At 45.8% G+C, this 21,149-nt stretch overlaps 1 pseudogene; it reads right to left on the bottom strand.

Annotated features, from left to right (window-relative positions):
* Nucleotides 1-21,149, bottom strand: part of LOC147114113 (uncharacterized) — a 92,869-nt pseudogene that overhangs the window by 10,510 nt on the left and 61,210 nt on the right.

Here is a 21,149-nt window from a genome sequence, read left to right as displayed (position 1 = left end):
CCAGAGGTAATAAAAATGTCCTCAACCACCACAGAAAAAACTATCACAGTCTTACGAACCATATTCGCCAGGAATGGGCTGCCTGAACAGATTTGCTCCGACAATGGACCACAGTTTCTGTCTGAAGAGTTCCGGAGGTTCTTAAAGAACAATGATGTTAAGCATTACACATCCGCCCCATATCATCCAGCCACTAATGGATTGGCCGAGAGGTTCGTTCAAACATTCAAGAAGGCTATCAAGGCAATGTGTAATGAAGATATACCCCTACAACACAAGGTGGATAACTTCTTGTTTGCCTACCGGAATGCGACACATGCGGTTACCAACCAAACTCCAGCCATGATGTTCTTCAATCGAAGACTACGATGCCGCTTGGATTTGGTTAAGCCAAACGTCAGAAGAGATGTGGAGAACAGGCAGTTTCAGAATATGAATGAAAGGCCGACCAGGTGTTTTAAGATAGGTCAACCAGTTTTGGCCCGGGACTACCGCACAGAGAAATGGCAGCCAGGAACGATCTGTACACGGCAAGGACCTCTAATGTATACCGTGGACGTTGGAGAGAGCATTGTAAGACGCCATGCTGACCAGATTCTAGAGTCACTGGGAAACATCAACTCCACACCACGATCTGATACACCTGGCGATGAAACCGAAGTTCCAGTTGCATCTACCTCAGAATCGGTGATATTGGAAGCAGACGAACCAAACAACGACATTGATCCTGACTCAACTTTGCCAGAAGAACCTGATACCCCAAAGAGGCTTTATCCAGACAGAATCAGGAAGCCTCCTCAAAGACTGAACTTATAATTGCTTAACTTCAACTAATGTATCTAGCAACTGTAATTGTAAATATGTTATTTCATTGTTAATCGAATGTTATGTACTGTTTAGCTAAAAGGGGAGGAATTGTAGTGTATGTACTTTGCAGAAGGAACTATATTCTGCAGCCCCTGTATACTGCAGTACCAGTAGTGACCACCCCTGTATATAAGCCTGTGTAGTAACATTTGCATAGTATTTCTAGGTTGTCTCCATTCAGTAAAGACCTGTTATAACCAACTCCTGCAGTCCGTGTCTCAATTATACACGGACATAATAATGTCATGCCCCCCTTGGTGGAATAGCCCTGACATCATGGCCTCATCTGTCATGTCATGCCCCCCTTGGTGGAATAGCCCTGACATCATGGCGTCATCTGTCATGTCATGCCCCCCTTGGTGGAATAGCCCTGACATCATGGCCTCATCTGTCATGTCATGCCCCCCTTGGTGGAATAGCCCTGACATCATGGCCTCATCTGTCATGTCATGCCCCCCTTGGTGGAATAGCCCTGACATCATGGCGTCAGCTGTATGTGCAAGTGTGTTCCCAGAAAGGGCCATGGGTGCATGCTGACAGATGGCCAGTGGGGCATGGCGCACCCATTGGCCATAAAGTCAGGTGCAGATGAAGGCATGAAGAGGACTGCAAAAATATCACTCACCCTGACGACCCGAGTGAAGTCGTTGAATTTCTTGCAGCACTGCAATGGAGTCCTGACCACCAGGCTGCTGGAGTTCACCCTCTGAGTGATGGCCCTCCATGCTCTGCGGTAATCCTGCTGACTAGGCCTCCTGCTATTGTCCACGTACAGGTACGCCCGACGGCGCTCCACTCCGCCTACCAATACATCCAATGCATCCTCTGTGAAGCGCTCTGCTCTTTGCCTTGCCCTCTCCATCCTCAGAAAGTTTTTAGCGCCAAACAAAACACAGCGCCGAAATTCAGTTCTGCAGGGCGCAGAGTGTGGCTGCTGATCCTTCTGGACCCACCCCTTTAAGAGCTGGCCGGCTCCTGACTCTCTCGTGGTCATCGATGATTGACTGCACCTGCGCTGCACCCGGCCGCCCCGATATTGAGTTGCGCCGCCATGTTAGTGCCCTAAGTCTACCGTGCAACACCTGATTTAGCGCCGCGATCACCTTAGGGGCGCTACGACCCAATATCGCGCTAGGTGGCGCTAAATTGCGCCTGGCGCAAAACTTTGCGCAACGCCAAGTCTAATGCCCCAAGCGGGGCTATACCCAATTTCTAGGCCTTTGTCTTTTAATCTCTCCTGCCTTCCACCCTGTCACAGAACTTCCCATTTGTTCTTTCCTCCCCTCCCCCTTTTCCCTGCCCCTGCACTTGCTTAAAACCTGTTATATCTCTAACCTTTTCTCGTTCTGATGAAAGGTCATCAACCTGAAATGTTAACTCTGTTTCTCTCTCCACAGATGCTGCCTGACCTGTTGAGTATTTCCAGCCTTTTCTGTTTTATTTCAGATTTCCAGCATCTGCAGTATTTTGCTTTTGTAGCAAAAACACCATGTTTAACTGCAAGTATATTGTAGTTACCCATTACTCTATAACTGTTGTGCTAAGAGGCTGATGTAAGCATTAGATATCCTGGGACTAACATTGTATTTGGCAAAGTACCACATGAGAGTGTTGGGGCATTCAGATGCCTTGATGCATTGCACTTGAATAAATGGTTTCTGTCTGTTTCTCACAAAAATCTTTCAGCCTGCTGCACTTTCTACGGTTTATGCTCCTTCCCTGTTATTAGGCCTTATCTGCCTTCAGGGTAACCGGTGAGCTGCAGCAGGGAACCCAATTGGCGCCTGCAGCTCATTGACAAAATATTAATGATATCCAAGACTGCAAGTGGTTCAGGGCTCCTGCCTGCCATGTTGGGTGGGCATGGCCGATATTGCGCCCACTCGAAAGCCCCCATCCCCCCAATCCCCCTCTAGATCTACCATTGCCATGGACTGTTCCAATAGGTTACACGCTCCTTGACATTGATGCCAATGCCTGGCGCTTGCTGTGCCAGCCCCACGCTCGTCTGTCGCCCATTTGGTTGGGAAGTCAGCAAACGGTGTGCTAATGAAGCTGGCCATTAAAATTACCTGAACCTCCCTACTGCCGCTCCCGGAGGAGCCAGCCACTCGCTAGGCCACATTCCCACCTGAGAGATAAAATCGACCCCCCAAGTTTCAGTTGTAACATTCAGCAGATCTTCTACTGCAATCACATCCTCATCTCAATTCACAGATTGAGAAGCAAAGGCAGATGCTGGGAAATTTTAAATAAGGGTCTGCATCCAAAACATTAACATGGGGCCGTATTTTCCGATCGGAGGCTACCCGTTTGCGGAGGCCTCCGATCTGGAAAAAATCTATGCACTTACCTGAGGGCTCCTGAGGTCCGGACACTTCCGATCCTGGGCCTCTTCAACTCCAAGTGCGCAGGGCCCACGTATCCCAGAGGCGCATGCGGTTCAGAAGCATCCCTGGGATCACATGGGCCATGGGGAGCCAATCAAAGAAGGGAATCTCCCTTCATACACTTGACAGATAGACCTGTCAAATATATGAATGGAGATCACCCCCAAAACAGTGTAAAACATTAAATAATTTTTTTTTTAATCACATTCTTAAAATTAGTTGAAATGACAATAAATTAAATATTTTAAACAAAAATGTAAGTTTTTTACAGGGTTAAAAATAAAATTACTTTTTTTTAAGTATTTTTAAATGATAAATGAGAGAAAAAAAATTTTTTTACTTTTTTCAAATCTTATGCTGATAAAAGCAGGCCTTGCACCTGCTTTTACCAGGCATAAGATTTCTAAGGGTTTTCTATGGGTGGAGGTTCTCCAGAAAGCGAAACTCTCCACCTGCAGAGGCCCTTCTCTAGGGCAGGTGTACGATCTGTCAAGAGCATTCTTGACAGATTGGAAATGCCGGTTTTCAGCGCATGCGCTTGGCATACCTGAAACCGGCATTTCCAATGTCCCTACGGGTGTGTGGACAGCGCGTACTCACTCGTAGGGAACGGAAAATACAGCCCAGTATCTGTTCTCTCCGCAGTTGCTGCCTGGCCTGCAGAGCGTTTCCAGCATTTCCAGCATACCAGAGTTATACTGACATACAGACTGTAGTGGTCGCAAAATCCTCTCAGCCCCGAAGATCGGGAAATATTAATCCACATCGTGGACGAAGACCTGTGTGATTTAACTTGTCTCTGGGTTGGACAATGTTTTAAAACATACCCAGAACCGCAAAAGGCTGCATTAAAAAGCTCATAAGCTAGGCAGCACTTGGACACTGGAATCAAAGAACTTTGTGAAAATCGCACACTTTAAGATTGTACATTTTATTAAAAGATGTACTCTTGAGTTTTGGACTGTTTAAATTGCCCAGGGCATAAAAATGGCTGAACAGACCTCATGGAAACAGAATTATAAAAAGGCAGCAGAACAGGACAGACAAGCTGTTAGCATATGAAAAGCTCAGCGCTGCCCTGTAGTGGGTTTGAATGGAGCCCGAGCTGTCAGTCACCCTGGGGTATTGGGCTGGTCCGGTAACCTACAAGCTGCTTGTTTACACTGGGGAGTAGCCCGTTTGAATCAGCCAATCATCGGACAGCAAGCACAATGGGTTGTTTACACACATCCATTCACTGAAATTGACTCTACTACGTGATGTCTCCATGTATGAATGGGGGAAGTTAAAAGCCCTTCTCTTGTGTATTCGGACTTTTCGGCGCGAAATTGCGCACGGACCTTTTCGGCGCGAAAACAGCAGGGACTCCCAGGGTATAAAGATTAAGCCCAGGAAGTCCTCTCTCTCTATTCTCTTTTACTCTTTGGACTGCAGGTGAGCAAGGCTTCTGACTCACTAGCAAGACAATCTAGTGAGAAGTAAAGGGGTGGTAATTTAAGGGAAATGTTGCTAAGATTGTAAGATTAACATTGTAGCCATTTATCCCTCGTTTTTGCCGTCTCCCTTCCCCTGTTAAGCAATTTTACCGTGATTACTTTGATCGTGTGGTGTAGTTTCTTTAGTTTTAATAAAATTTGACTTTCTTGCATCCAGACCATTTGTCCGTTTTTAATATATCATTAATTATAAGTTCCTCCAGTCAGAACTGGAAGGAGGATTTAGCGATTCGAAACCGCTGATTGGAATTGGTCACAGTGCAGTGGCACAGGCTGCCTGACCAGGTAAATTATCATAAACCAGGTAAAGGATGCCCCCCTACAAGACCTTCCACACCTCCAGTTCAGATATTGCCTGGGGCTTCTCTGACTACGCTATAGATTCATTTTTTGCATGTTCATTGTTAAGGTAATACATACTAATTTCAATCCTTCCACTAGACTGTTTACAATTAACATAACCTGTTTTCAAAGCATGAAGACCAACTTTTGAATGGTTCATTTTTATTCAACTTCCATAACTATATCTCTATTGCAATATTTACCAGTATGGTTTAAATACTGCTGTCAAAAGAGATGCATATATAAACTGAGGAATAGCTACTGACAAAATACCCTTAGCTGAAAAATTATCAGTGTATCATTTTGGTTCTTAGTATTACCTTTCATCTTCTGTATTTTGCAGATATTTGCATAAACTGCCTCTGGATCATCCTGATTTTTGTATTTTACTGCTGACTTCTGCATTTGACTTGTTTGACCTGAACAGAAATAATAAATGCTATTTAGTTGCAAGTAATTCTAGCACAACATTTCTGAAGTGGAGATGCCGGTGTTGGACTGGGGTGGACAAATGTAAGAAGTCACACAACACCAGGTTATAGTCCAACAGCTTTATTTGAAATCACAAGCTTTCGGAGCGCTACTCCTTCGTCAGGTGAAGACGACATCGAAGTCAAGAGATCAGTCACAGCAAATCTCATAACTACGAAAGAGAACTTTGACACAGTGAACAAGCTTGTTAACCATTTCTCAGGATGGCACCAGTTGAGGAAAGGAGTTGCATGGTTTCTAAGGTTGAAAGAGTTGCTGCTACACCTGAGCGGTAAGAGAAAAGAGTATCGAGCCATTATCCATCAGTCTGAACTACCTGGATCTATGAAGGCATAAGTCTCCACAAACTTCCCACTCCTCTTAGACTTGATCTTTACAGGTACGATGGCAAGAATACAATCACTGTCACCGGCCCCAGTGAATCCACAAGTCTCTGGTTCTAGCGACACCAGAGCACTTGACAAAGGAGCAGTGCTCCGAAAGCTTGTGATTTCAAATAAAGCTGTTGGACTATAACCTGGTGTTGTGTGATTTCTAACATTTCTGAAGTTTTGGGACCTGAAACCTCCCTTGGGTTTTAGGTTTAGGTTAACTATAAGCTTTAGGTAAAGGACATTGTGATGGCAAAATGAATGGTTTGCTTCTAATGCTGAAATATCAATTTCATGTTATTTTCTGTTTGTTTAGCCCTTCCGTTGATGATGTACCTATGAATTGTATCAGTCAGGAAACTTGCTGTACTTTGAGGTCTGTGGTTCAGTCTCATCAGCCTTGGCTCAGAGGTTGTACTCTTGTTTCTGAGTCAGAAGGTTGTGGATTCAAGCCCAGCTCTAGAGACTTAGGGGACGATTATAACTCAGGTGCGGGGAATTGGCAGGTTCCCCGAATTTAGTGTTTCCCTCAAAAATCTAAATGGGTCTGTGAGATTGATGCAATTTTAACTCAATTGGCCAATTGATTTCCAACATGCGGGAAGCCTTGGCAATTGAGTATTTCCAGTCAGAAAGTCACAGAATATGACGTCATAATTGCTGCTGCTTTTAGGGCCTACAGCAAGCCTTGCTTCTTCTGCAGGCTTCCAAACTTCACCATTAAGATGGCACAGGAGCCTGCAGGAGCAACGGCCAGCGGGAGGGCAAGAGCTGCCCCCAAATTTGATGAGGCTTCACTCCAGGCATTGCTGGATGGTGCTAGGGCCCACAGGGAGGTCCTGTTCCCATCTTCAGAGAAGAAGAGGCCTCCCAGTCAGACCAAGGCTGTGTGGCTACAGGTGGCTGGTGAAATCAACTCCTTGGGGCTCACACGGCGCACCTGGATGCAGTGCAGAAAATGATTCCATGACCTTCATTGCACTGGAAAAGTAAGTACTGTATGAAGTTTCCATCACCCTCAATCTGATCCCCATTGTTTTTCCTCACCAGCACTCAGCTTTCGCAATCTCTTCCTCCACATCCCACTAGACACTCACATCCATGCACCCTTACCCATTCCCTCTCTCTCTATGCTCACATTCACATAACTATTCCACCATGCAGCCCTCACACTCCCTCTCACTCTGATGCTTTGAACACAACTGACAACACACAGGGTCTTGGTCTTGCAACCTCACTCCATCTTTGTCTCCTTCTAAGTATCTATGCTATGCAATCTCTGCACTCACTCCTTCATTCTCACTCAACCTCCACTTGTCTCCCTCATTGCAGGAAAAGAGAGCTCACAACAGGAGAGAGCGAGCCAGGACAGGAGGAGGGCCGCCCTCATTAGCCCAGCTCACCCCCTGGGAGGAAGGCGTCCTGGAGATTATCGGGGCTGACAGAGATACGGAAGTTGGGGAAGGACAGAAAGGTGCATCCCCACAAGCTGGTGACAGAATAGTTTTCCATCTCTCTCATTGGCATTGCATGAGTCGCTGATAATGATTCTGAAGCTACATCATATGGACATGATCATCTGTAAAATGCAATGTGCATGTAACCTTGGCATCACATCTCTAATTTTTTCCTTGACTCCCCCACAGGACCATCGAGAGCCCCCGTCCCCACTGTGCAGGAGGAAGAGCCTGAGATACCAGACTCCTCAGAGGAATCTGCAACCTCTGAGGGTGCAGTGTCAGCAGAAATAAGCGCACCGAGCACCAGCGCAGACATTCACACCTCGGTGGGACCTTTGGGACATAGAGTAGAGTTGTCACCTGGTGTATCACAGCTCACAAGTGAGCATCAGTAGATTGTGGAGACAGGGACAGCAGTGGAGAGTCCTTGTTGGAGGGCGCAGGACTCTGCCAGCTCGGCTCAGCTACATGTCGACCCTCTGCCTCTGGGTCCATCCATAAGATCAGAGGTGTTGGAACTCCATGCACAGGAGTCTCTGGCAGGTTTTGTCTCCAGGGTCGCTGCGAGTGTGGAGCGAATGGAGGAGTCCATAGCGAACATGAGCAGAGCCTTTGTGGAGTCAGTGGCGCATGAACGCATCAACATGGAAAGGATGGCTACCTACGTGGAAATGATTGCTGCCTCCATGGTAAGGCTGGCTACCGTAGAGGAGAGGATGGCTATGGTAGAGGAGAGGAGGGCTACGGTAGAGGAGAGGAGGGCTACGGCCATGGAGGAGGTTAGTCGCCAGGGTATGGAAAACATGGTGAGTGTTCAGAATAGAATGACATCTCTTGAGGAGCGATGGGCATCTATTGAACAGAGAAACCAGACCTTCATGGAAGTCCTTCTGAGTAGGACTGCCATTGCAGATACGGGTCCCCATGGCCCCCCTGATGTGCAGCAAGGTGCTCTCAAGCCACTTGCAGGCACTGAGGGGGACCTGACCCATGAGAGGGAGGTTGATGGCAGACCTCAAGGAAGCGGGGTCTCTTCTCCAAGCACTCACACTTCCATGCCACTGCAGAGCCCTCGGTCAGAGCCCCACCGGAGTCCACACCCAACTGAGATAGACGTCTCAACTCCTGCACAGCCGCAGGAGCAGCAAACTGCTGATGAGCCCTCACAGGCTCGCCACCCCAGAGGACGCCCGCCAAAGGTATCGAGACAGGAGCAGCAGGAAAGTGAGCAAGGGGCCTCCACATCTGCTGAAGCCACAGGGGAACCACTACGTAGGAGCACGCGTAAGAGGAAATAAAGCACAAATAATCACAAGGGTAGTCACTTGGGTGAAATGTTCTGTATTTTGTAAAAATGCCATCAGTTGTTTGTTTTGCATAAAAACTCTGATGGCACCTTCCGCAGTTGTGGCATGTGTCATTTCGCGAATGGGGCTGGAGGTCATCTAATGCCAAGAAGGGAAGGAAAAAAAGGCCTCCCATGCTTCTGGTAGATGCCTCAGTTGAGGAAGCGCTGAGTGAGGGTGGCGAGAGGGGTTTCGCATGGGTCACACTGGAGAACTGTGTGAGGCTCCAACCTTCCACAGGTGTGGTTAAGCCTGGTAAAAGTTGCCCCAGGCCTGAAACAACAAAGTCCTGCCACCTGCAAATGATGACTGATCAAATATCCTCTTTAATGGTTGACCTGCAGCTGATAGTCAGCAAGCCAATAGTGCTCACGCCAGGTTTCACAGGCGTGATCCCCACCAGGCGTGTTTTACGTGGGAAAAGGGTTAAACAGGCAAGGGCCTGTTAAATTGGGATTATATAGGCCAATGAGTACTGTTTAAGGGCCAACAGGCGGGACTGATTCGGGACCATCAGGCACACCAGGGTTAAAATGGCTAGGTGTCGGCAACCAGGCGGGGGGTCCCGACCCCCAGGTTTTGTGATTTTAACTCCCCACACGCCTCAAAGCCCGCCTGATGGCTGAGTTAAAATTGAGCCCTTAAGCACATAATCCAGGCTGACACGTCAGTGCAGTACTATTGGAGGTGCCATTTTTCAGATGAGACGTTAAACCGTAAAAGGTCCCATGACACTATTTCAAAGAAGAGCAGGGGAGTTCTCCACAATGTCCTGGCCAATATCTATCCCTCAACCAACATCACTTAAAAGAGATTATCTGGTCATTTATCTCATTGCTGTTTGTAGAGCCTTGCTGTGCGCAGATTGACTGCTGCGTTTCTCCACATTACCTTAAAAAATAATGGTGATTACACTGCAAAAAGTAATTAATTGGCTGCAAAGAACTTTGGGACATTCTGAGGGTGTGAAAGGGTGTTATATAAATTAAAGTTCTTTCTTTCTTACTTCAAGCTTAATTTAAGCTATTTGCTTTTCTCACCTGAGTCAATGTGCTTTTTCCAATAAAAGACTGATCCTACTATAATACATATCAGAAGCATTAGACACAAGCTGATGATAACGGTATTCAAGGTTTTTCCAAGACTTACTTCTGTAACAAAAAATATTATTTGCTTTATTACTGTAGTTGTTTCAATTGACCCTTCTACAGCAGATTTTCCAGAGATGACCATGTTTTGTTAACAAATACTCATGATCTGCAGAAATCGGTTTAACCCTTGAACTGCTAGCCCTGTGGAAATTTGTATTTCAAAGTTTATTTGTTACCTTTTTGACATTTGTTTTGTTTGATTAATTTTACAAATGCTTCCAATACATTTTTACAAATACTTTTCTGAATTTCCAAAATACTAATGCTAAGCGCATGTGCTAAAACCTGGAACCTGCGATCTTTCAAGAATCTTCTTGACAGATCCTCCGCATCCCCGGGAGATGGGCCTCTGCAGGTGGAGAGTTGCGCTATTTGCCCAACTTCCGGCCGCTGAATGTCTGTGAAATTCTTATGCCTGGAAAAATCCCTGTCCAATAAGGTAAATTTCTTTTTAGCCCCATTAAAATATGTTTTTTTATTTCAAAAAATGAAATTTTTGTTTACAATATTTAATTACATGGCATTTTAATTAATTTTAAATATATAATTTTTTTTTAATTATTTCATGTGTTCATGTATTTTATAAGTGATCCCCATTCATACTTATGGGAGTTAAGCTTGAATGGGGACCCCCTTCTTTTACTGGTTGGGCCGGCCCACGTGATCCCAGGGGATATGTGGGTCTCTGCCCGCGCGTACCCGGAGAGGCCCAGGATCGCAAGTCTCCATACCTCCCGGGCCACCAGGTAAATCCATAGATTTTTTACAGGTTGGAGGCATCGGCCCATGGGCATCCAATCTGGGCCATAATGTTGCTGTACCATGAAACTGTGAAGCAAAAGTCTTATGTTCATTAATAAATAGACATTCTTATTATGAACACAGCTAGCTTTTGCTAGACACTTTTATTGAGCACATGTGGACTAGGTACAGTATCTGTAGAGGCATCCATCTTGACTGCTGCCTTGTGGGTAGCCTAGTGCCTCATGGGTAATGTAGTCTTAATATACATACAGCTGGGTAGTGTAGTCTTATACATACAGCTATATATACAGCTCTACACAGCTCTACGGCTCCACCTAGTGTCCACTATAGAATGACAACTTATTGCCCTCTGTGAGGTTATATCCTCTCTGGCTCTTCAGCTAACTCAAGCTACAGCCGGAATTTGTGGTAGTAATAACAGCGAGGCTGGCAGCGCTCATCGTTATTACTGGGTAAAACTGACAGCAACTTCTGGCGTCCGCACATGCGCAGCTAAACACGGAAATCCAGAAATTGCTGTGAGAGATACCCTGCTCCTCCACAGGGTGCACTGTTGTAGTCTTCACTGATGCAATTAATCCAGAAATCAGGCATGAACTTAAACTAATACCCACTATTCTCACTGAAAGGCCGATGAAAAACTTAAGCCTTGTTCAATCAGGAGTCATAGAGTCATAACATCATAACGGCACAGAAGGAGGCCATTCGGCCCATCGAGTCCGTGTCGGCTCTCTGCAGAGCAATCCAGTCAGTCCCACTCCCCCACTCTATCCCCGTAGCCCTGCTAGTTTATTGCCCTCAAGTGCCTATCCAGTCTCCCTTTGAAAACATTGAGTGTCTCCGCTTCCACCACTTCCGTCGGCAGCGAGTTCCAGGTCCACACCACTCGCTGCGTTAAAAAGTTTTTCCTCACGTCCCCCCTGTATCTCTTGCCCAAAACCTTAAATCTGTGTCCCCTAGTCGTTGTACCATCAACTAGTGGGAACAGCCTTTCCCCGTCTAGCCTATCCAAACCCGTCATAATCTTGTACACCTCAATCAAATCATCCCTCAACCTCCTTTGCTCCAATGAAAACAAATCCAGCTTCTCCAACCTATCCTTGTAGCTAAGATCCCCCATCCCGGAACCATTCTGGTAATTCTCCTCTGCACCCTCTTAAGGGCCTTCACATCCTTCCTAAAGTGTGGTGACCAGAACTGGATGAAATACTCCAGTTGTGGCCTAACCAGCGCTTTATAAATGTTCAGCATAACTTCTCTACTTTTGTACTCAATACCGCTATTTATGAAGCCCAAGATCCCATATGCTTTGCTAACCACTCTCTCAATATGTCCTGCCATCTTCAGGGACCTTTGTACATTAACTCCCAGGTCCCTCTATCCCTGTACACTCTTTAAAACTGTGCCATTAAGTGTATATTGTCTCTCCCTGATCCTTCTGCCAAAATACATTACCTCACACTTCTCTGTATTAAATTCCATCTGCCACTTATCTGCCCATTTTGCTAGCCTTTCTATGTCCTGTTGCAGTCGATTGGTATCATCCTCACTGTTTGTCACACCCCCAAGTTTGGTGTCATAGGCAAATTTAGAAATTCTACTCTGTATTCCAATCTCCAGGTCATTTATATGTATCAAAAAAAGCAGTGGCCCCAGCATTGACCCTTGGGGAACACCACTGTCTACCATCCTCCAGTCTGAAAAACAGCCATTTACCACAACTCGCTATTTTCTGTCCTTAAACCAATTCCTTATCCAAGCTGCCACTGACCTACCTATTCCATGAGCCTTAATTTTGTTAACCAGACATTTATGTGGTACTTTATCAAACACCTTCCTAAAATCCATGCAGACAACATCCATTGCATTCCCTTCATCAATCCTACTTCATCAAAAAATTCAATTAGATTAGTCAAACATGATCTGCCTTTTACAAATCTGTGTTGGCTCTCCTTAATTAGCTTAAACCTCTCCAAGTGCCCGTTAATTTTTTCCTTGATTATTGTTTCTAAAATTTTACCCACCACTGATGTTAAACTGACTGGCTGTAGTTACTAGGATTGTCCTTACACCCTTTCTTGAACAATGGTGTCGCATTTGCCACTTTCCAATCCTCAGGCACCTCCCCCGCATCTAGGGAAAATTGGAAAATTATGGCAAACACTTCCGCTATCTCCTCCCCCAATTCCCTTAGCAACCTAGGACGCAAGCCTTTTGGACCAGGCAACTTATCCACTCTGAGCATACCCAGCCTTTCTAGTACATCCTGTCTATCAATTTTCACCCCTTCCATTGCTTCTACCTTTTCCACTTCTACCGATATTTTGTCAGCATCCACCTCCTTAGTAAACACCGATACAAAATACTCATTGAGTAATCTAGCCTTGCCCTGTGCCTCAAAGCATATATCACCTTCTTTGTCCCTAATAGGCCCCACCCCACCTCTTACTACCTGCTTACAGTTTACTTGCCGATAGAAGAGTAACTGAGTTTTTAACGGCATACTATGTCATAATTACCGCTGAACAACCTCTCTGGCCCTGAAAAAATAATTTTACAAGTGTGGAGTCTCATTCACGCAGAAGAAAATTAAAATGTTGCAGATTTTAAAAAATATATTTTTTTTTAAAGTTTCTGTTTTGCTATTTAAGTTTCTCCCTTAATCCCAGGTGTATATCTCAATCTTTTTTTCGCTTTCTGTACAATTATTTAAATGTGATTTATAGTCCCTGCTTTTTACTCCCTGCTTTGTCTTCTGTGAGAATTCTTCAATCTGATTGGTTGATCAGCCTTCTTGCTGCCTGCCCTGTTCCTGGATGCCTCAGATCTCCTATAGAAGGTGCCAAATTCAAACTGACATCGGAAAAGAGGAAGTCTGCACTCTATAGAGCCCGCTAAAACTTTGTGGGCAGCTTTTTTTGATGTCAGCATAGAGGAGCATTACAATGGTGCACATGTTATATCCAGAATTCGCACTGAGCAAGCCATTGGGATGCTGAAAGGCAGGTTCAAGTGCCTGAATAGATCAGGAGTTGCCTTCGCACAGTTTCTAAAATTGTGATAGCATACTGTGTCCTTCATAATTTGTGTCTACTGAAAAGCCTGGTGGTAGAAATCCCAAAGAATGCTGGAGAGCTGGATGCTGACATAATTGATGTTGAAGTCCAGGCCCATGAAGAGGATGCAACAGGTCCACAGGCTACGGCTTATTGACAGCTGAGATGTAAATTCTTTTGAGGCACTTTCATAGATATCTAATCAACTCCCATTTTTAAAGGTTTTTTGAAAAAATTTGGTTAATGTCTCCATTATATCATCTGCTGCCTTCTCCAATATTCTGCAGTACACGCCTTTGTGGCCTGATGACTTATCTACTATCAAACCCCTTTTGAATTTTTATCTCCAGTGGAAAAATTAGAGGGAGATAAACAGAGGAGGAGGGAGAGTGACAGACACGGAAAGACAACAACTAAAAGAAACGCAGAGACTAACAGAGAGAGAGAAAGACAAAGAGAAAAGGAGAAAGTAATGCAGCGTAGTGGCGACCACAGAGCTGTTCTCCCAGGGGCTCCAAAGCCCCGTGATGCAGGCCTGCATATCAGGGACCGCCAAAGAAAGTCCAAATGGTGACTGTTCATAAAGCACAAGCACTCCACAAGCAGCACCCACAAAACGAGTCCAACTTCAGCCTCTCAGACCTGGAGCCCATCCCTGATGGTAAACAAAGTCCTCAAGAGACAACTGGAAGACTTTATGAGAAAGCAGCAAAATCAGTTCAGTGCCAGTAACATATATGAAACACTACATGGAATACAATGTGTGAGCAATCCTACAAGAGAACTACTAGGCTAGTTAAAGGCTACAATTGCTGTCATGCATTTAACACTAAACTGCAATTAACAATGAGAAATCAGCAAAATCCCTCTGGTGTTTCCTCTGGCAATTGTTTTGGTAAGTAGCTAGATAACAAATGTCATCCTTATGAACTGCAATACAATGGTTATGATATTATAAAATCACGTAGATGTAGATTTACCTTTGACTTTCAGGTAGTACGGTGTGAGAGCCGTGGGAAGATCATTTTGAAGCACTACACACATCCTAGAGTGATCATCTTTGCTGACATTCTGAATAAACAATGCCAGTTCTCTCTCAGGTTCACTCAGTCTTTTCTCCTTGATGACAGTTTTGTTGTCATTCCCCAGCCAAAGAAGCTTCATTCTACTTGAAACATCAGAGACTGAGCAGGTCAGAGTGATACTGCCTTTTTCAGCTGGAGCCATGACAGACTCAGCAGTTACTAGATAAAAACAGGCACAAAATATAATATTTCTTCCATGTACTGTAACATGCATGACTCTACATTCATAATATTAATCTAAGCTCCTATAACACTGATCAGATACTAGCTGAATCTCAGCTGCTAGTTGCCTATTAGTATTGAAGCTCGGACCTCAATAAAAATGTCCAGTCAGTTTTTTTTGTCAGGAGGTGGGAAGTGGAATGCTGATCTTGGAAGCCCTAACATTCAGCACTTTGTAACATTAAAATGCAAATCAAATAGACCAGGATGGTGCATGAACTCCACAGCACATAACAATACCAGATCTCTCCCCTGGTCAGTTTCTTTGATAGTTTTATTTTTCCCTCTTACCAGACAACCAGGAACAGGTATTCTGCAGTGAATGTCTCACCTCCTGACTCCCCAAAGCCATTCCACCATCTACAAGGCACAAGTAAGGAGTGCGATGGAATACTCTCCACTTGCCTGGATGAGTGCAGCTCCAACAACACTCGAGAAGCTCGACACCATCCAGGACAAAGCAGCCCGCTTGATTGGCACCCCATCCACCACCTTAAACTTTCACTCTCTCCACCACCGGCGTACCATGGCTGCAGTGTGTACCATGTACAAGATGCACTGCAGCAACTCGCCAAGGCTTCTTCGGCAGCACCTCCCAAACCCGCGACCTCTTCCACCTAGGACAAGGGCAGCAGGCGCATGGGAACACCACCACCTCCTAATATGTCCATGTGCAATTGAGACACGGACTGCAGGAGTTGATTATAACAAGTCTTTACTGAATGGAGACAACCTGGAAACTGAAACTACAGAAGCCTGCTAGGGCCATTTATACAGGGGTGGTCACTGCCGGTACTGCAGTCTGAGACCAGTTATTCCCTTAAAGGTACATACACAACAATTCCTCCCCTTTTAGATAAACAGTACATAACATTCATTTAACAACTAAATAATAACTAATTACAATTAAAATTACGGTTGCTAGATACATTGGTTGAAGTTAAGCAATTATAAGTTCAGTCTTTGAGGAGGCTTCCTGATTCTGTCTGGATAACGCCTCTTTGGGATATCAGGTTCTTCTGGCAAGGTTGAGTCGGGATCAATGTCGTTGTTTGGTTCGTCTGCTTCCAATACCACCGATTCTGCGGTAGATGCAATTGGTACTTCGGTTTCATCGTCAGGTGTATCAGGTCGTGGTGTGGAGTTGATGTTTTCCCGTGACTCTAGAATCTGGTCAGCATGGCGTCTTACAATGCCCTCCCCAACGTCCACGGTATACATTAGAGGTCCTTGCCGTGTACAGATCGTTCCTGGCTGCCATTTCTCTGTGCGGTAGTCCCGGGCCAAAACTGGTTGGCCTATCTTAAAACTCCTGGTCGGCCTTTCATACACATTCTGAAACTGTCTGTTCTCCACATCTCTTCTGACGTTTGGCTTAACCAAATCCAAGCGGCATCGTAGTCTTCGATTGAAGAACATCATGGCTGGAGTTTGGTTGGTAACCGCATGTGTCGCATTCCGGTAGGCAAACAAGAAGTTATCCACCTTGTGTTGTAGGGGTATATCTTCATTACACATTGCCTTGATAGCCTTCTTGAATGTTTGAACAAACCTCTCGGCCAATCCATTAGTGGCTGGATGATATGGGGCGGATGTGTAATGCTTAACACCATTGTTCTTTAAGAACCTCCGGAACTCTTCAGACACAAACTGTGGTCCATTGTCAGAGCAAATCTGTTCAGGCAGCCCATTCCTGGCGAAAATGGTTCGTAAGACTGTGATAGTTTTTTCTGTGGTGGTTGAGGACATTTTTATTACCTCTGGACACTTTGAAAGTGCATCCACCGCAATTAAAAACATCGAGTCCATAAAGAGACCAGCAAAATCAATGTGCACCCTTTGCCATGGAGATGAGGGCCACTCCCATGGATGTAGAGGGGCTTGTGGTGGGGCATTTTGGACCTTCTGGCATCCTGTACAGCTCTTGGTCATCTCTTCGATTTCTCTATCGATTCCCGGCCACCACACAAACGCTCTGGCTAAGTTCTTCATTTTTACCCCTCCCAGATGACCCTCATGAAGCTCATTGAGCACTCTATCCTTCAATTTGGGTGGAATTACTACTCTGGATCCACACATCAAGGTTCCTCTGCACACTGACAGCTGTTCTCTTCTCGGCGAGAATGCTGGCAGCAGTGGTCCGCCACATGCTGGCCATCCCTTCACCGTTAAATCATAGACCCAAGGGAGTGTCGGGTCATTTCGTGTTTCCTTTTCTATGTTTGCATTCGTCACAGGGAGACATTCGACTATAGTCGAGTGGAATAACTCCACTGGATCCACTGCCAGTACTTCTTCCACCGTCGGCAACGGTAGGCGCAACAATCCATCAGCATTCTCATGCTGTTTAGTTCCTTTGTACTCGATGTCATATTGGTGAGCCCCTAGGAAAAGGGACCACCTCTGTAGCCGTTGTGCCGTCATTATCGGTACGCCCTTCTGAGGGTTGAAAATGGAGACGAGAGGTTGATGATCAGTTAGTAGAGTAAATTTCTGACCGTGCAGGTAGTGATTGAACTTCTTCACCCCCCACACCAGGCTGAGGGCCTCTCTGTCAATCTGGGCGTTGCTACGCTCGGCTGAAGTTAACGAGCGTGACGCAAAAGCTATCGGCCTCTCTGAACCATCAAGGAATTTATGTGACAGTACCGCCCCAATGCCATAGGGAGACGCATCACACGCCAGTCTTATCGGTAGTGATGGGTTGTAGTGAGCCAATACTTCTCTTGAAGTGATTAGGTCCTTACTCTTCTGAAAGGCCCGCTTGCATTCATCGCTCCATTTCCATGCTACTCCTGTTCGTAGTAGGGCGTTCAGTGGATGCAGAATTGTGGACAAATTCAGCAAAAGCTTATGGTAGTAATTCACCAATCCGAGGAATGACCTCAGTTGCGACACATTTTCAGGCGCTGGAGCCTTAACTACCGCTTCAATTTTGTCAGGGGACTTATGCAACCCCTCTTCATCAATCACGTGGCCACAATACGATATCTGTTTCTTAAAAAACTCGCACTTGGGGCGATTGGCTCGTAGCCCATGTTCACGTAGTCTAGTGAGCACCTGCTCTAGGTTGGCAAGGTGTTCACTGTCATCTTCACCTGTCACTAGGATGTCGTCCAAGTAACACTGAGTCCCCGGAATCCCTTGCAGGACTTGTTCCATCGCTCTTTGCCATATCGCCGGAGCTGATGCTACTCCGAATACCAGTCGATTATACTGGTAAAGACCTTTGTGAGTGTTTATCGTGAGATACTTCCTAGAGGATTCTTCAACCTCCATCTGCAAATATGCTTGTGCTAGGTCAATTTTTGTAAAACGCTTCCCTCCAGATAGTGAGGCGAAGATATCATCTATCCTTGGAAGAGGATATTGTACTGTGTGAAGGACTGGGTTCACCGTCACCTTGAAGTCCCCACAGATGCGAACCTTCCTTGGCTCCTCAGACTTATTGTTTAACGTTTTTTTCATGACAGGAACGATGGGTGTCGCCCGCTCGCTCCAGTCTACCTTAGATAACATGCCTGCATTCTCCAGATTCTCCAGCTCTGCCTCGATGGCTGGGCGAATTGCATATGGGTCTTGCTTTGAAAAACTTGGGAATTGCATTCTCCTCTATTTTTATCGAGCCGGTTACGCCTTTAAGAGTGCCCAGTTCTTGTTGAAATACCTCTTTGGCGTCAGCTAAGATTGTTGCCAATCATCCAGGAGTGACGTCGTCATCCTTTTTACCAGCCACCGTCAGTGCCTGAATGGAGTGCCAGTCTAAACTTATCTTTCTGATCCATTCACGTCCCAATAACGGTGGTCCACCATCTTGCAGAATGTAGAGATACAATTTCCGTATTTTCTTGCCGTTGTATTCGACAGGCACCCTTATTTTTCCTCTGGGGTATACTTTTTGCCCCGTAAATGTCCTCAAGACAATGGATGTCTCTCTCAAGTGTATGTGTGAGAATAGCCGCTCGTAGTCTCGTCGATTCATGGCGGTTAGAGCTGATCCTGTATCCAATTCCATTTTGACTTGGGACTCTGCTATCGTGAGGGTGACCCAAATGGTTCGGTGATCCTCTTTTGTGATTACGTTGTGAAGTTTGAGACAACTTAGTCTCTTGTTCCCGGATTCACTATCGCTCATCTGGTCTTCGGAACTACTGTCCGTCATCTTTTGTACTTTCCTGTACGGTTCCTTAGTAGCCTTTTTGTTGTCGTTGGTCTTCTTCCCAGACCTGCAAACTCGTGCAATGTGCCCATCTTTCCGCATTGCCTGCATATTTTGTCCTTGGACCAGCAGTCCTTCTGGTCATGGTTTGTTCTGCCACAGCGATAACATTTTGCAAATCCCCGTGTCATTTCGTGGGTGCCGTATTCCTGTGGCTTTTGTTGTATTTCTGCAGCTCCCCTTGCTGCTGCTTCGTACGATACTGCCACGCTGAAAGCCTTATCTAGCGTCAGCTCTTTCTCTGAGAGTAACCTCTTCTGGGTTCCTTCACTCAGGAGTCCACAGACAAATTTGTCCCGTAAGGTATCTGCCAGTCCTGCTCTGAACTGGCAGTGCTTTGATAGCTTGCGTAGTTCCGTAAGGTAATCAGCATTGCTCTCATTTTTATGCTGATTTCTCCTGTGGAATTTAAATCTTTCTGCTATCAGCAGTGGTGTAGGATTTAGGTGTTCCTGTAGGATAGCAACAATTTCGTTAAAACTTTTCGCCTTCGGTTTGGCTGGAGTAATCAGGTCCCGCAATAGGCCGTACATTCTTGCGCCCATTAAATTTAGCAATACCGATGCCTTTTTCTCATCGGCTATTTCGTTTGCCTCGCAATATACCTCGACTCTTTCCACATACGTGGTCCAGTCTTCTATTGCATTATCGAAGGCAGTGATATCGCCAGTCTTTGGCATCTTGAAAATCTAAGATGGCGCCTCCCGCGCTTTTCCTTCTTCCCCGCCGAGTTAAGATGGCGCCTCCTGCGCTTTCCTGCCACTGCCGCTGCTGCCAACGCTGTTGCTGGCGATTATATTTATTTTACTATCCTGTAATGGTGACGCCCTATGGTCTTCGCGCCTCCCCGATCGCTGCTGCCAACGCCACTCGCCACTGTATTTTTATTTTTCTATCTCGCTGCAATATTTGCTCCGTTAATTGAAGAACCATTCCCGTCATGGAGCGGACCCTCTGGGACACTTCCCTCCCTCTTCTTAGGTCCGAACGCTGCCAGGCTTCGAAGCACCGGCCGCGCCCTGTGTGCTCCACCCTCTCTCTCTCTCTTTGCTTCCTGACTCGCTGCCCGGCCCCGTTGCAGAGCCACCCGATTGAGCTCTAGCCCACCGCAGTCCAGGAAGGATCAGTGCACTACCTGCCACCAGCCCGATTAGCTGGGAAACCACAGACTGGAGAACCAAGCCTGGCTCTCGACAGTCTCTCCTGCAATTTTTCAATTCGATGATTTGGAGGGCGGTTGCCCACGGTCGACGCCCGTTTCTCGAGTTTCTTTGGATTATTATTTTTTTCTTTCTTCTGGCTCCGACCTTCAATAACGTCGTCTGAGGTGCTGCCGAGTTGCAGGTAAGTTCGTTTCTTACTCGTCGCCAGTATTATGTCCGTGTATAATTGAGACACGGACTGCAGGAGTTGATTATAACAAGTCTTTACTGAATGGAGACAACCTGGAAACTGAAACTACAGAAGCCTGCTAGAGCCTTTTATACAGGGGTGGTCACTGCCGGTACTGCAGTCTGAGACCAGTTATTCCCTTAAAGGTACATACACAACACCTCCCAGTTCCCCTCCAAGTCACACACCATCCTGACTTAGAAGTATATCACCAATCCTTCATCATCACTGGGTCAAAATCCACGAACTCTCTGCCTAACAGCACTGTGGGAGTTCCTTCACCACACGGACTACAGGGGTTCACCAACTTCTCAAGGGCAATTAGGGATGGGCAATAAATGCTGATTTTGCCAGCAACGCCCACATCCCATAAACAAATTAAAAAAAAGATATGTTTGCACCTATTCCAAAGACTGTCCAAAATCATTCATAATTTGACGGCTTTCCGCCACCTTGACTGGGACTGCTGTGTTGCACACCCTAGATTTCTGATTG

Source organism: Somniosus microcephalus, chromosome 8 (genome assembly GCF_052327205.1).
Source record: "Somniosus microcephalus isolate GS21.2 chromosome 8, FLI_Smic_1.0, whole genome shotgun sequence".
Classification (NCBI taxonomy): Eukaryota; Metazoa; Chordata; class Chondrichthyes; order Squaliformes; family Somniosidae; genus Somniosus; species Somniosus microcephalus.
Note: the sequence above shows the minus strand (reverse complement) of the source record. Positions and strands in the feature narration are given on the sequence as shown.